Source organism: Leuciscus leuciscus (assembly GCF_965113295.1).
Source record: "Leuciscus leuciscus genome assembly, chromosome: 11".
Taxonomy (NCBI): domain Eukaryota; kingdom Metazoa; phylum Chordata; class Actinopteri; order Cypriniformes; family Leuciscidae; genus Leuciscus; species Leuciscus leuciscus.
This window is the reverse complement of record NC_138735.1, coordinates 20,980,444-20,997,837: the sequence shown is the minus strand read 5'-3', so window position 1 is coordinate 20,997,837 and position 17,394 is coordinate 20,980,444. Positions and strand designations below refer to the sequence as shown.

Genomic DNA, 17,394 nt, shown 5'->3' with positions numbered 1-17,394 from the left:
ATTTGCAGTGCACCAGTACATACTCTCTTGAGTAGGTACTTATTTTGAATAAGTAATTACTTTACGACTGCTAAAAAAAAATCTGTAGGATACGTGTAGTATGAGTGTAATTCGGACATACTACATTCGCCATGTTGTCATTATCATGTGACCAACCAGCCTCAGTTGTGTCGCTTCACTGCCATTCATAAATCCTCTCCCGTGGCCTCATGGGATGGCAAAGTGTCCATCATATGCACACTAGTAGGTAGTAGTAGGTCATCTGGGTACTTTTAGCCTATTCTTTTATGAGTACAGTGAATTTGGACATACTACTTTTGTCACATACTGTTTTTCGCTTACTATGTAGGGAAGTATGCGATTTCTGAACCAGCCCAGGTGTACAGAGGATTTGACTAATAGAGCGAGAAGTTAAGTAACTAAAATGGCCGGATACATAGTGATTTTATACAAGAGTTCAATAAACTAAGGTAATGCTGAGTTAGGCTACTAACATTTGAACACAATGTTGCCTGTTTGTCGATTGTTGCTTTGCCAAATAAAATCCAAATGTCAAAACAGAATGTGACTGTATAAGCTATAGGCCGATTAACACAGAAAGACCATGTAAGTCATTTTACGTGAAAGGCCACGATAGGCCGGGTTACATAAAACAACGATAGTCAGCCTTACCTGATCTAGGGCCCCGATTGGCCTTGTGATGTGTGTGATGTGTTGGGCCCCGGTAGACCGTGTGATGTGAAGGGCCCCGAGAGGCTGTGTGATGTTAAAGGCCCCAATAGGCCATGTGATGTGCGTGATGTGTAGGGCCACCACAGGTTGTGTGATGTGTTGGGCCACGATAGGCCATGTGATATGTAGGGCCCCAATAGGCTGTATGATGTGTAGGGCTCTGATAGGCTGTGTGAAGCGTTTAATGTGTAGGGCCATGATGGGGCGTGCTATGCTGAGGGCCATGATATACCAATTACGTGAAGGGCCACAACAGACCGGGTTACACAAACAATTTGGCGCTTTTCCACTGCATGGTACGGTACGGTACGGCACGGTTCGGTACGGCATACTTTGGCGCTTTTCCACTGCATGGTACGGTATGGTACGGCTCGGTACGGCTCACTTTGTGGCGCTTTTCCACTGCATGGTACGGTACGGTACAGTACGGTACAGCTCGCTTCGGCTCGCTTTAAATGGTACCACCTCTGTTGAGGTTTCAAGCGGGAATCGTGGGCTAACGAGAGAGAAGAGCAAATATATACAGAGCAAATACCGCGAAACACAGAGAGAAGTTTTCGCCATTTTGAGTTAGCGCAGCTGCCAGCAGGAATCATTACTCGAATTTGTGCTGAAAAACACAAAATATCCGTGGAAGGTGAGTTTTTCTTTTTAATTTGTAATAATAAATGAAGGATGTTGCGTTTTAATTCTTGTAAGCAGCACATTGACCGTGCTCTGCGAATTTAACGACACCATGGTGTTTTCCCTCACCAGTTCACCTTTTACCAGAACACCAAATGGTAAAATAATATAATATATCACTTTGATTCACAGCTTATACCGTATTTTTGTTAGTTGGTGGGTGTGTAGTAAACTCGTATAACGTTACTGGAGCGGAAATGTTGTTTGCCTTTGTACAAATGTCCGTTGCCATAGCTAAGTTAGTTAACTTAGCCAACATTACACAGCTCATTTATGGGCAATCTAAGTGGAAATCACATGGTGATGATCAGCTGGGTGTTTGAGGGGTTATGTCTAGTGCAGGACTTAACATGAATTAAACAATCCGAAAATACTGCAGGGTTTTTCCGGCCTAGAAAATTACGAGGTGGCCGTAATTTAGATATAGATATAATAGATTATCCTGTGAGTTATATCCTCTCAGAGCCTTGTGACATTTACAAATATTTCATCCATCTGAAGATTAATTTGAGAAACAGAGAAATTGTTAATTGTCCCTTTGCAGGTTGTTTTTTCAAGTCTAGTGTGCTATCTACTTTTACTTCTCATAGAAGTCGCTATTGTAATACTCGGATTTGCGAGTCTCGATGAATCCGTGCTTACCGAGTATTATGCGTGGGTTCTTGGCTATTTTCTGTATCTGTCGTAGTCACTTGATAGAGGAGTCAGACCAAGACTTCTGTGCTCAGGAACTCAGTGTTTATTTCAACATTTCTCTTAACTATGACTCTACATCGTTCCACCCGATTACATCGTCCATTTCTCCATCCATATCCTCTCTCTTCTCCCTCTTTTTCAACTCCTCCCCTTTTCGCGTGTTTCTAACTTTATTTAAACCTTCCCATTTCCATTCTTACATAATACTCCCCTTCCTATAAGAAATGTCCTCATTTCTATGTATGTCGACACAAAACCCCATAAGAGAACATGTGATAACAGTGCATGTCATTAAACGTACACATTATATATATTTTTGCACTACTGTAAGGCCATGAGAACAATGAACTCATCATACTGTTAACCAACTTACAGTGGTATCAAAATAAAATAAAATAAAATAAAAATAAATTAAACAAAATACTCATTACACTATGCATACTGTATAAAGATAGAACCAAGTCACATCAGAACCTCAAAGTACACTATTTAGTACAACTGAAAGTCTTTCAAGTAAGCCGGCATTCGACGCAACCTTGGACGTTCGTGTGGAGTGGAGGACTGTGTGACAGGGGACACTGGGGAACCAGCGGGTACTCCCACTACCATCGAAGGTGGCATTTGGGGGGGCTGTACCAAGGAAGGTGCGGGGCAAATGTCTCTAGCATTGTCCTTTGAAACATCAGGTAAGGGGCCGTACTGCGGCAAAGGTTGGTGTGCTGGCGGCAAACGTGGCCTGGGGGGTCCAGCGGGAGGTCCTGGGGCTATTGGCGTAACATGAGGTGGAAGGAGACCTGATAATGTGTTCAGAGTGTTTGGTTTGGCGGTTAACTGAGGTGAGAGGGGTGTGTGTGTTTGTGAGTGCTCAGTGATGTATGGCTTCATGCGGTTATAGTGAATGACTTTGGTCTTGGCGTGTGGTTTGGAAGTATCACGAACAGCAAAATCCACGGGGGTAAGACTACCAAGAGGTGCTATTGAATGTAAAACCTCATAAGGACCCACCCAGCGAGGACGTAGTTTATTATGCTTGTTGGCTGGGTCATCAATGAGTACCAAGTCGCCCGCCTTGTATGGAGTGTACTTCACATGACGATTCACATGATCATAGTAATGTCGTTGTTGTCCTTGCGCTTTGTCCCGGTAGGCAGTTGCTGACCGATAAGCAGAGGATAATCTGTGTCGTAGTGAATTAGCAAACGCTGCAGGCGTGCCCGATGTGGCTGAAGTGACAAAGGTGCCGTCCTGAAATAGCACGTCTAAGGGAACGCGGGCCTCGCGTCCATGCGCTAAAAAGAATGGCGTGAACCCGGTACTGGAATGATTGATGGTGTTGTAAGCTAATGCGACATGTGGGAGGTGTTCGTCCCATTCCCTACCAGACTCAAAGAGATATTTGGCAAGCTCATCTTTTAAGGTGCGATTGAAGCGCTCCACAGCGCCGTCACATTGGGCGTGGTAGGGAGATGTGCGAAGCTTTTTAATGCCCAATAACTTACAGAGATTTTGAATGAGGTCAGATTCTAATTGTCTGCCTTGGTCGGAGTGCAAGGCATCCGGAACCCCATGTTGTGGTATATAATGATCAAAAATGCAACCTGCCACAGAGATAGCTGTCTGATCCTTCAAAGGATACAGATTTACAAATTTAGTGTACAGGTCCATCATCACTAAAACGTAACGGTTGCCTTTAGTCGACAAAGGCAGCTCGGTTATGTCCGCGGCGACAATTTCGAATGGTCGGTCAGGAGAAATGGAAATGAGCGGAGCTTGTGGTCGGGGCACAGGCGAACGTCGGGACTGACAGGCCGCGCATCGAGAACAATGTTTAGATATGTCTGCAGACATGTAGGGCCAATAAAAGAGCCGCCTAGCCCTATTCAAGGTTTTAGCATGTCCGTAGTGGCCAACTGAAGGATCGCCGTGCACATGGGTCAGTATGTCTGGAACCAAGGACGTCGGAATGACAATTTGGAGGACATCGTCCGCAGGATATTCGTGCGACAGTCTACACAAGACATTGTCATGTATAGTTAACCGACTGAATTGTGACCACAATTTCCTAACGTATGGTGATGCGTTCCGGAGCCTCCACAAAGGGGGCTTATGACCTGTTTCTACCCATGAGAGGACAGCGGCCAAATCAGGGTCAGACCGTTGTTGTTCTGCTACTTTCCAGTCACTTTGAATTTGAATTAGGTTCGCTGTGACATAATTTGAAACAGGAGAGAAGCCTACGAGAGAATTAACATCCATTTTTGGTGTTTGCAGAGGAGTCGACGCAGGGTTTGACTGAGGATCGAACAGTGTGGTCTGTGTGGCGACCGAAAACTTGGCGGACTCCCGTTCATTGCCATTATCTTGTTGAACAACCTCACCCTGTGGCCGTCGAGACATAGCGTCTGCGTTCAAGTGTTTGGCACCTTCGCGGTGGCGCACACACCAATCATAAAGGTCTAATTCGACTGCCCAACGTGCACGTCTACCCGTTGGATCGTGGTCCAAAGGGAGCTTTTTTAGTCCGACCAATGGCTTGTGGTCCGTGATGATAGTAAATGGGTGGCAAGCAAGGTAGTGGCGGAAATGGCGCACTGACCACACAATGCCGAATAGTTCTCGATCGAAAGTGGACCATTTCCTTTCCGACACAGACAGCACATGGCTGGCGTATGCAATAACATGCTCCTTGCCATCCACCTGCTGTGAGAGGACAGAGCCAACTGAATACAGGGACGCGTCTGTGTAAAGAAGGAAGGGTTTCGAAAGGTTCGGAAACGCCATAATAGGCGGCGATGTCAATGCTTCCTTTAAGACACGAAATTATTCATCCGCCTGAACTGACCAAGTGAACGCAACACCCTTGTGTGTTAACCGGTGTAAGGGCTCTGCTGTATGAGCAAAGTTTTTTATAAACCTGCAGTAATACGAATATAAGCCTAAGAAAGCCCTGACCTGCGTGGCAGATGTTGGAATTGGCCACGTTTTAACTTTCTCAATGTTTGATGGGTCAGGCTCAACTCCGGCGCTGGAGACACGATGGCCCAAAAATGTAACCGAGGAGCATGCCAGATGGCATTTAGACGGCTTGAGTTTAAGTCCAGCTGAACGGAAGCGTCCAAAGACGTCGCGCAAATGTTTCAAATGTTGTGCGAAGTCTGCACTGTAAACGATTATGTTGTCTAAATAGATCAAGCAAATGCTCCAATGAAGACCACGGAGCACCAACTCCATTAAGCGCTGGAAGCTAGGCGGCGCGTTTGATATACCCATGGGCATCATACGGAATTGATAAAGCCCTGCTCCCGTTGAGAACGCAGTTTTTTCTTTTTCTGCCGGGTTAAGGGGTATTTGCCAATAACCCGCAGTCAAATCAATCGTGCTAAACATTTGTGCCCCAGACAGCCTATCTAGAGTGTCGTCGACCCGAGGAAGAGGGTGTGAGTCCTTGATTGTGACTGCATTGAGTCGTCTGTGGTCCACACAGAACCGGTATGTACCGTCTTTCTTTCGAACGAGTACAACCGGGGCTGACCATGGGCTCTGTGACTCCTCAATGATGTCACGCTCCATGAAGACTAAAAATGTACTGTTTAATGTTATGTATTTGTATTATTTTTCTTTATTCATTTTCATAATAATTTCATAATGTATTTTGTCAAGCCAGAGTTATGTGTCTGTGTTGAGTGCATGAGGAGACTATAGATAGCATGGAACCATGTGAAGATCATGTCACATGAGACAGGTGGTTGAGCTATATTTTGTAGAGGGTGTGTACAATGTAACATGTTTGCAACTGATGCAGATGTAAGCAACAAAGATATGTTCTTAATATGGAAGTGAATTGTGCCATGTGTTCGCATGACATATACGTTCCATTTTTAAAGCTCAAGCAACATAGTTTGTTACCATAAAAGGAAGCTGCTCTGTAATGTATATAAGCTCAATCTTACTGTACACATCAGAGAAAATAAGAGAGGAGAGAGAAACTCAGAGATGTGAGGGAAGAGAAATACGAGAATGTATAGACCTGGCATGAATGTAACATCTTCTCAGAGTTTCTCTCCTGACATATAAGAATAAAAGATTATTCTTGGCAAGATAACTGGTGTCCGGTCCTGTGAATCTAATAATAAGGGGAAAGACTAAATTCCAAGTCTACACTCCAAAAGCCTAGACACCTCTTCTTGTAGAATATTCTGCGTCGCTGGTGATGTGCGATATGGGCGTAGTTTGATTGGTGCCGCGTCTCCTGTGTTAATGGTGTGTGTGACAAAATCGGTCCGTCCGTAATCGTGTGGATGTGAACTAAAAATGTGTGCAAATTCTGTCAGCAACTCCTTAAGTAACGACTGCTGGTCTGCATCTAAGCAGGTGTCTGCTAAAAGCGTGTCCTGAACAGTGCGTGTTTTGTCAGTGGAGGTAGATACAGATGAAACTAGTACGTATTCATCCTGTGTTTTTCCCGTTATGGAGAAAAACTGGCCCACGGGGTATCCCGCCTCTAAAATAACCGGTTGGCTGGTCGGATTAACGACTCTAACGATGCCTCTACCGTTTTGAATCGACGTTAGAGTGCGCGCGATGCCTAAAGACAGCCTGGGGAGACTGAGGCTCTACAATACCCACATATGAGTCTGTGAAGGGGTTTGCAACAGCACCGTCTTTAATTGAAACTGAGACCGTCATTTCTGACATTGGCGGCACAGTTACCTGTGCGATAGTGATCGCTGTGCCCTGTACTGGAATAAATGACTGTGGCGGTGAGAGAAATACTGTAGTGTCATACAATCGTAGCTGTTTGTGTGGTATATCGACCGTAACTGCGTTTTTGACCATGAAATCCCATCCGATAAGCACTGGATGGGTTGCTGTTCGTGTTATGTGAAAAATGTGAAAAAATGCAAGAAGGGCTGTTACAGAGCCCAGTATGTCTAATGGTTGTCCTGTGACTGAGGAGGCCAACATGAATGACTTATTAATAGGTTGAGATGCCAAGGCTGGGATCGATCTACGACAGTCATCGGTAATGAGGGATAAACCCGAACCGGTATCGACTAGAGCGTAGATTTCTGTGCCAGCCAGCGTAACTTGAATGAATGGTGTAGGTGGGGTGGATGTATAGTGCATATTATCAGAGTGGACCATCGAGTGTGCTGGAGCTGACATTTGGTCCCCAATGACAGCTTCTACTCGTTTCCCTGATGTGGCGAAGGAGGGGCAGTATCTCTTTTGACTGGAGAGAAATGTACATGGCGGGTAGGGGATGTATGAGAGTGTGGTGACTGTTTGTAACGCGGAGTTGGTGATGGTGAGCGATGGGTGCGATAAGTAGAATGCCTGTAATGTGAGTTTGGTGAGGGTGAGCGAGTGGCGTGTGGTCTGTCATCATAGACCAAATGGGATCGGGGTTCTCTTGAGGGGGAGCGGCCTGGTCTAGGGTGTGTATAATTGTGTCTATGGGGGCTTTGTTGATCGGGATGTGAATGATATGGGGTGTGTGACTCACAACACAGGGGAGGGGGAGAATAGCTGCGACGGCTCTGATGACGGGGGTCTTCATCAGATGTAGAGTGATCGTGAGAAGAACGGCGGCGGTGCGAGGAGCTGTAGTCATCATAAGGTTGTTGTCGTCGCTCTCTCTGTAGGTGCTGTGACGGGCAGCGGCAGTCCTGACGATGATGGTGACGGTCATCCCACTCAGGCTGGCGAGTCCGTGGTGTTATGTTGTAGTCAACAGTTGCGCAGGCGTGTGTAGTTTCTGTCATCTTGTGCTGAAGGTTGGCGATCTGTTGTGAGAGTACATCCAGGCGGTCTTGACTGTTTTTCTACCCCCTCTTTCTACCACAATGACCATTTGGAGTTCCTAAGGCACAGAGTGATCAAGGCCTGTAGCCAAAATGTTTGTACTCTGGGGGTCGATGAATTGTCACACCTTTAGTACAGTGGGGGACGTGTAATTATCTGATTGGTCAGTTTTTTAATGTCTCACATCTGGTTTTTAGTCACATGGTCAAGGAAAGGATAAAAGAAGATTGAAACTGTTGCTCTGTCTTTTGTTTCTCTGGCTGTCTTCTTTTCTGGGTCCTTTCCCATTCCTCTCTCTCTCTCTCTCTCTCTCTCTCTCTCTCTCTCTCTCTCTCTCTCTCTCTCTATCTCTCTCTCTCTCTCTCTCTCTCTCTCTCTCTGGTAACATTTTTCATACATGCTGGTTAAAATTAATAATATAAGTTATCATCATCTCATACATCTATTTTGTAACTATTTTAAGTGTAACCATAACAATATTTTGTCATTAAACCTTTTCAATTACAACTAATGTGCTAACTAGTTTTGATTTGGTATTGACTTTGAAGTGCTACATATTGCAATACAATATCATCACTCTCTTTAGCAACGCTCTCCCACAAATATTAAGCTATTGTAACTGCGCTTATTTCCGTCGTTGGTATAAGTGGCAGTGGGTGGAATAGACAAGAAATGTGCAGTTCCCTTTCGTCAGCAGGGAACTCCGACGAGAGGTCGGGGGAGTTCCCCTGACAAATTGGGATCACGCTAGGGAGCCAATTGCCTTCGAGAGAGTTAACAACGAGCCAATGAAAGAGAAACTGAATTGGCATGCAAAATTTGCATTCCGTGGCCCGCCTACCAGCCCGGGTATAAAGCCCGGAAGTAAACATTGCATCATCGCTTATCGCCTCGGAGCCGAACAGGATTCACACCGTGTGCTGCTGTTTCCTTCGCCTGAGAAGATATTTAAAAATAGTTTTTTCAACGAGTGCTCTTCAGGAAGAGTCCTCTCTCTGCCGGTGTAACAGCTCTAATCAGCAATCGCCGCTTCCTGCTGCCAGCCGTGCTTTTCTGGTTCTAAATCAAAAGCCGTTTTCACGGCTGGTATTGAGTGCCCACATAGTCTTGCAGTTTCCCCGTGTGTGGCCGCGGTGGTTCCCTGTGTGCTTCGGCACTTAAAGGACAAATCCAGTGAAAAATGAACCTAGGGGTAATTAACACATGGTTACCGAGTCGATCGTTCCCTGGGGTGCGTTTTCATGATAATCGAATGTTAAGAGTTTTATTTATAAAAACAGATTAGCTCATAACACTAGTATATGGGGCAGAGAGTAAGTAAAAACACATCGCAAGTTAATACCACTAACAAGGCTCAAAATAGTCTCACACTAACACGGTATCATGATGAGGGTCCATACATGCAAACCGAAGCATTGAGAACTTTGTAAGTGTACAGACAGTTTAATAAGAAGATACTTTATAAAGACAGTACATTACGCGTTTACATGCAGGATCCATCTTGGAAAACAGTCTCGACTAGTCGAGCAACGAACGCCGCGCTAAGTGAGCTGGTCGATAGGAATTACGCATAGTGAAATCTAACGTAGCACTGCGTTCGTGACTCGATTAGTCGAGACTGTTTTCCAAGATGGATCCTGCATGTAAATGCGTAATGTACTGTCTTTATAAAGTATCTTCTTATTAAACTGTCTGTACACTTACAAAGTTCTCAATGCTTCGGTTTGCATGTATGGACCCTCATCATGATACCGTGTTAGTGTGAGGCTATTTTGAGCCTTGTTAGTAGTATTAACTTGCGATGTGTTTTTACTTACTCTGTGCCCCATATACTAGTGTTATGAACTAATCTGTTTTTATAAATAAAACTCTTTACATTCGATTATCATGAAAACGCACCCCAGGGAACGATCGACTCGGTAACCATGTGTTAATTACCCCTAGGTTCATTTTTCACTGGATTTGTCCTTTAAAGGCACAATATGTATTTTTTTTGCTTTAAAAATAGCAAAAATCATTATATCTATGTTATATATAGTTTTTAGTTGTGTACTTACATTATCCCGACTGTTTCCAACAACTTTCAAACCAGGAGAAATTTTAATAAAATTTTTAGACACGGCACGTTTCTTTATTTTCGCTTTGTCGCAGTCAATGGCGTCATATCCGCGTTGTCTCTGGTTTCAGCTCGTACTGCCATGGTAACCAGAGCTATGAACTAGAGCCCTCTGATAGTAACCAAGGCGACAGACGTGGACAATGTAGTTCGCAATGTCTATTTGCACGCTGTTGTTGTTTCGTTCAAACATTATGGACCATGGCAAGCAGACTTTGGATAAAAAAATGAGAACTAAAACGAGAATCAATATCAGCGCGGTGTTTTCGAGATGCCTAGAGCTCCCATAGACAGTATATAAACGAGAGCTCCACGTCCGAGACTTCGACCGCTTCTACATGTACTTTATTAAACAGGTGAGCACATTTACATAAAACTAACCAATGTTATATAGTTCAACAATGATAAAATGTTATAATATGATCTGTATGTCATTCTAATGTTGATGTAGCTTACTGCTAGTCTCATACAGATGAACAACAAACTAACACATAAATTTAAACACATTCAAATGCAGTTCTCTTACGAGAGGTCTCTCGTACTGCGTAAGATATCTTACGCTAGGGGAAAATCCTTTTTCCGCGAGATATTGAAGCCAAAAATTATCCTTAATTTTGTAATAATGCAAAACGCGTTGCGGCAGCATGCAGACATAGGCGAGGCAGCTCGCGCGCCTATTGGCTGCTCTGCGGCAACTGCAGCAGCCTATCGAGCGAGGCCTGGCGTGACGCCAGACCCAATCAGGGCACTTCGCGCCCGCTGCGTCACGTCCCGCCGAAATGGGCGTGGTCTAGGCCTATAAATACCGCTCGCAGGCAGCTATTATCTGATTTTTCATCCTTCAAGCGAAGCACACGCATCGCTGGAGCTGGATAAGAAGCCGCGCCGTCTGAAAGAGAGCACCTTCAGCGGGACGAGTCACTGAAGTCGCTGGCCGCGCCGCCTTCCTTGCCTTCCTGCTGCGCTATCCGGCGTTATATCCTTTCTCTGCTACTGTGTTTATGTATGTGTGTGTGCTCGCCGCCGCGACACACACTCCCATTGCACTAAAAGAGCTGGGCGTCTTTTTCAAGACGCCCCTTTTCCTGATCACGCAGCTCTCGCACTCGCTGACGGCGACTGCCCTCACTGCGAGTTAGTTACTGCCTATGGTGACTCTGAGGACTCACCTGGCATCCTTCTCCGAGACTGCTCCTCCGCAAGTTCGGGCGACTGGAAATGTCAGTATTGCAGTGAGCAAGCCTGTTGTAATGCACGCATGCCTGCAATAAACGCCAGCATGTTGACGCTCTCTGTTTCTATGGCAACTTCTCGCTCGTTCAGTTCCAGTAAATGTGACTGTTCCAGTGTATCCTGCAGTAAACAAGTCGGTTCTGTCACCCGCTTGCCTGCACACAAACGCCGTTTTTACGGCTACCCAGATAAATCCCATAAGTGTGAATTTTTCTGGTGTCCCGGCCACGGCCGATGGTGCTTTATGTGTAGAAAGAATGCCCACTGCCCAGTGCCCATCTCTACACACAAGCACAGCCCGTCACACAGGGCTCGCGCACATGAATCGACTCAGATCGATTGCGCTTCAAACATGGTGAATGTGCCCACTAACACCACGTTATGCATGTCTCACGGTTTCTGTAAAAACGAAACCAACGTGCATTCGCTTCACTCAAGCGAACGATGCTTTCAGTGTGGTAAATGTGCCCGCTGTCCCGCGCCCACATCCACACATAGACATGACAGTTCTTACGGGAACCGCCCAGCCCTCCCCCTCGTGGTTGACCACCGCAGAGGAGTCGAGCGCGGGCAATCTGCCCGCTGTTATCAGCGCGCCCCATGCCTCAAATGTCACGAGCGCGACGCTTGTGTTACAGCACTCCGAAGCCTCCCCATCGCTGAGCGAGCGGAGCGCGCTTCGTATTCAACCCCTAGCTATTCATGCGGACGCATGGGCAAAGCTGCCCGGGGTTTCGAAGTGGGTGCTGAACATTATAAAAAGAGGCTATTCGCTACAGTTTCGCCGACGCCCTCGCCGCTATGTGGCGCGCGTCGAGACCACGGTAAAAACAGAAGTAGCACATTAACTTCGAGCCGAAGTGGCGAAACTATTGAGCAAAGGGGCCATAGAGCCTCTCTCTCAAGTTCAGAGCGAAGGAGGGCTATACAGCAGATACTTCCTGGTACCGAAAAAAGACGGGGGTCTCAGACCCATACTAGATCTAAGGCAACTGAACAAAGTGCTTGTGAAGCGACAGTTCAGGATGCTCACGACCAGACAAATCCTTGTGCAGATTCGCCAAGGAGATTGGTTTGTCAATAGATCTGAAAGACGCGTATTTTTCAAATACAGATAGCGTCACGTCACAGGCGATATTTGAGATTCGCCTTCGGGGGCCAGGCATATCAGTACACAGTCCTGCCGTTCGGTTTGTCCCTGGCACCCCGTACATTTACGAAGTGCATGGATGCGGCGCTCGCACCCCTCAGAATGAGAGGCATGCGAGTCCTGAACTATTTGGACGATTGGCTGATTCTAGCGCAATCTCGCGCAGTGCTCATAGAACACACGACCATTTTACTCGATCACCTCGAGGATTTGGGTCTCAGTGTCAATTGGGCGAAGAGCTCTCTGTCACCCAGTCAGAAGATATCTTTCCTGGGCACAGATTTGGACTCGCTGTCCATGATAGCGCGACTATCACCACAGCGCGCGGTAGACATTCAACGCACAGCGAACTCGTTTCGCTGCGGCGTGTCTGTCCCGCTCAAGAAATTTCAGAAGATGCTAGGTCTCATGGCCTCAGCATCATCAGTGCTCCAGCTGGGCCTGCTCCGCATGCGCCCGCTGCAGTTTTGGCTGAAAGCGCGAGTCCCACGCAGAGCGTGGGCATCCGGTTCGCTTCGCCTCAGGGTCAATCAGAAGTGCGTCACAACTCTGAAACCTTGGAGAGCGAACGACTGGTACCAATCAGGTGTAAGCCTGGGGACTTCCTCGAGGGTGAGAGTGGTGTCCACGGACGCGTCCACCTCGGGATGGGGAGCGCTGCTCGAGGGCAGACCGTTCTTCGGCCAGTGGTCGGAACGGGAAAAGCTCCTGCACATAAACTGCCTCGAAATGACCCACAGACAGTCCAACTGCTGTGGAAGAAATTCGGCAGAGCGGAAGTAGACCTGTTTGCGTCTCAAGAAAACGCTCACTGTCCGGAATTTTTCTCCAAGAGCAGGAACGCGCTGGCCCATGTGTGGCCCCGCCGCCCGCTCTATGCTTTTCCCCCCGTCTCTCTCCTGCCTCAGGTGATAGAACGGATCAGGGAAGAAGGATGCTCAGTATTGCTGGTAGCACCGTTCTGGAAAAACCAACCTTGGTTCCCAGTCGTGATGCAGTTAGCAAGTACTGCCCCGTGGCCAGTACCAGTGAGGAGAGACCTCCTCTCACAGGCCCACGGCTCGATCTGGCATCCTCACCCGGAACTATGGTCCCTTCATGTCTGGGCCATCAACGGGTACATGTTGGACTCCCTAAAGGAGTATTAAACACGATCATGCAGGCTAGAGCTCCGTCTACGAGACGGCTCTACTCCTCGAAATGGTCAGTGTTTTCGGGCTGGTGCACAGCCCGTGGTGTGTCACCCACAGACTGTGGTGTGACGGAGGTGTTTTCCTTCCTACAAGAGCTGTTAGATGAGGGCAGGGCCCCCTCCACGCTCAAAGTTTATGTGGCGGCTATAGCAGCGTTCTCAGGAACAACGCTTGGTCAGTCAATAGGAAGGAACGATTTAGTCATCCGCTTCCTTAGAGGGGCTAAGAGACTGAATCCTCCCAGACCTCCCTCAGTCCCCGTATGGGACCTTTCTACGGTTCTGGAAGCCATGAAAGGTGCGCCATTTGAGCCTTTACAGTCAATTGATTTGAAACACCTGTCTTTCAAGACGGTGTTTTTGCTGGCTCTCGCTTCAGTGAAGCGCATAGGGGATCTACACGCGCTCTCTGTGAGCGCGGCGTGCATGGAGTTTGGGCCTAATGACTCAAAAGTTATACTCAAACCTAAGCACGGTTATGTTCCAAAATCCCTCAACACACCGTTTAGGGCGCAGGTTATCTCCCTGTCAGCCCTACCGGTCCCTGATGAGGAAAGAGACGCGAGCCTCCTTTGCCCAGTCAGGGCATTACGAGCTTATGTGTCTCGCTCGTCTGTTTTCAGACAGACGGAGCAGCTCTTTGTTTCATTTAGCGGGCGTTCTAAGGGACTAGCCGCGTCGAAACAGAGCCTATCCAGATGGATAGTTGATGCTATAGCGCTGGCATACGCCTCCAAGGGCATGCAGTGCCCGTTGGGTGTCAGAGCGCACTCCACGAGAGGCATGGCCTCTTCGTGGGCCTGGTCAAGTGGGATTGCCTTGCAAGATATTTGTATGGCGGCAGGCTGGGCCTCCCCGTCTACATTTATAAGGTTTTATAACCTAGAGGTTCCCGCCCTGCAGGCCAGGCTGCTGTCGGTCTAAGTTTACCAGTATTATCTGACCTGATGCTATCAGCTCAGAATGCTGCGTCTACTGAGCACAGCTCAATGTTCGACAGTAAAAAGTAGCAGCACGAGATGTGCCTGGGCAGACTGTGTAAGACCCACATTCCCCCATCAGTTCAGGCCGTACCCCGCCCTGTCTGTATGAAATTCGCGTCTCAGCGACGCTGCCATATGTGGAAGAGTGCGGCTTCGCCCCTCCCTCTTCCCGGACTCCCTGTGAGTTCCCTGAGTGATTGTGCACTATATGTACCCCGGGCTTTCGCCCTTGGGTCTTTGGTGTCAGATCTCAGCATGCACGGCGTTTTGCATTGGGTCCCCTAGCGTAAGATATCTTACGCAGTACGAGAGACCTCTCGTAAGAGAACGTACTCGGTTACTAACGTAACCTCGGTTCTCTCTAGAAGAGGGAACGAGTACTGCGTATCTTGCCGTGCATGCACACGCTCTGGTTGCTTCGATGATGAAATACCAGATAATAGCTGCCTGCGAGCGGTATTTATAGGCCTAGACCACGCCCATTTCGGCGGGACGTGACGCAGCGGGCGCGAAGTGCCCTGATTGGGTCTGGCGTCACGCCAGGCCTCGCTCGATAGGCTGCTGCAGTTGCCGCAGAGCAGCCAATAGGCGCGCGAGCTGCCTCGCCTATGTCTGCATGCTGCCGCAACGCGTTTTGCATTATTACAAAATTAAGGATAATTTTTGGCTTCAATATCTCGCGGAAAAAGGATTTTCCCCTAGCGTAAGATATCTTACGCAGTACTCGTTCCCTCTTCTAGAGAGAACCGAGGTTACGTTAGTAACCGAGTACGTTTAGTGTGCTAAATGTAATGTTAGACCAAGTGAAACAGCGCTGCATTACCTCACAAGTTTAATTTGTCTAATAAACTGACCTGTGAGTTGTAATTCTGCACTCGCGTGTAGTTTGGTAGAATGAAATGTCCATTCCTTTTATATCCGCGGGAGCTCGCGTCGCGTGTGGAGCTGATAGCTGTCTCTTAGCAATCCCGAACTGCTTCATATCACAGTCATGCTAAAAGCATCGATGTATTCAGTCATCCATAAACATTATTAGATCGGTCGGCTTGACGTTGACGACAAAATCTATAATTCTTAAGCCGCCTTTCCACTGCGCACGACATTCGCATTCGATTGTCGCATTTCGCCCCCTGGTGTCAGTCGCACGGAACTTTGAAATTGGTCGTGATGCAACCGTTACCCTCGGCTATTCACAATGGTAAAATTAATGATTCTAATGAATGTAATGCATGCATGAATATATCCACACAAAACAAATGACCCTCAATACATCTTATATATAAAAAACAGTCGATTTTATAGAGCTAATCAATATAAATATTGATTTAATATGATACAAATATTTTTTTCAGCCATAATTATTAATAACCGTCATTTTGCAGGAATAGCGTTTACATTAAAGTATTAAAATATTGGTAATTCTAGCTTCGCGCTCATAGTTTTGATTAGAATACATCACATCCGGTCGATCGGTCGCATACGGTCTAGCCGCAGAAGTTCAGATATTTCAAGGCATCCGAAGCTCAAATCGGATCCGAAATTTCCGCATACGCATATGATCGGAACTCCCCGCAGCTCCCGTACGTCTCTCCATAGGAAATGAATGACTTCCGGTCCGACGGCTGTCGTTTGTCGTTTGCAGTGGAAAGGCGGCTTTAGCATGTGTTGCGTCATCAAACTACGCCTTTGTTATTGTGAGACGTTAGCGACCCCTAGTGGATAAAAAAAATTCCATACTGTACGTTTAAAGAGAGGTTTCTCTCTTTTCTGAAAGAGTTTCACGGGTGAGTCGCATCTTTTTCTTTGTGCAATATCAATGAGAAAGATGTCGTCTCGCCCGTGCGTTTCTGGATGCGGTAGACTTCTGTCTCAGGTTGATGGTCACAAATACTGTGTCTCGTGCTCAAGGTGGTTCAGTATGTGATGAATTGCTAAGTTGACGGTGTCCTCAACTGACCTGTTGGCTCTGTATGCAAATTGGAATGGGTCCATGAGGGGGGTGGTGACGGTTTTTAGGTGATTGAGTATGATGCGCTTGAATGATTTCATGACTGCTGATGTCAAGGCAATAGGTCTGTAATCATTGAGGCAGGAGATGGTCTTGGGAACCAGGATGATAATGGATTCTTTGAAGCACTTGGGTACTAAGTTTTGACAGAGGGAGGTATTGAAAATGTCGGCGAAGACCCCAGCCAGTTCTGCAGCGCAGTGGTGGAGAACGGTGGGGCTGATGTTGTCTGGGCCGGGGGCTTTATTCCTCTTAAGTCCCCTGAAGGTGCTCCTCACCTCCTCCTCATAAATGGTAAAAGGGGGGAGGGGAGGGGGTCGGGGGGAGATGGTGGTGTAGCCGGTACCTGCTCAAACCTCCCATAAAAGAAGTTGAGTGTATCAGAAAGCTGATTATCGCCGTCAGGTATGGGGGTGGGTTTCTTTTTGTAATTTGTCATGTTTTGAAGTTTTTTCCAGATAAAACGTGTATCATTAGAGGTGATTTGTTCTTCTAGTTTAGTAGCATAGTTGGATTTGGCTCTTCTTATTGCAGATCTCAGTTTGTATTTGGAAGCCATATATTGTTCTTTGTTTCCTGATAGATGAGCTGCATTTTTCTCCTTTCTTAACTGTTTAATGTCTTTGTTAAACCACGGTTTGTTGTTATTGTAGTATTTGATTTTTTTGATTGGTATGCACAGGTCCACACAGTAATTGACGTATGACGTTATTGCGTCGGTGACGTCATGGAGATCGCCTGCAGCATGGAAAACTTCCCAGTCTGTGCACGCGAAACAACCACAGAGTATTTCGA

General features: G+C 46.8%; 1 long non-coding RNA gene across 1 annotated transcript in view; it reads right to left on the bottom strand.

The window, feature by feature from the left end:
- The window catches only part of LOC309509781, a 667,378-nt gene that overhangs the window by 530,616 nt on the left and 119,368 nt on the right, over positions 1-17,394 (bottom strand). The gene's annotated exons all lie outside the window — the stretch shown is intronic.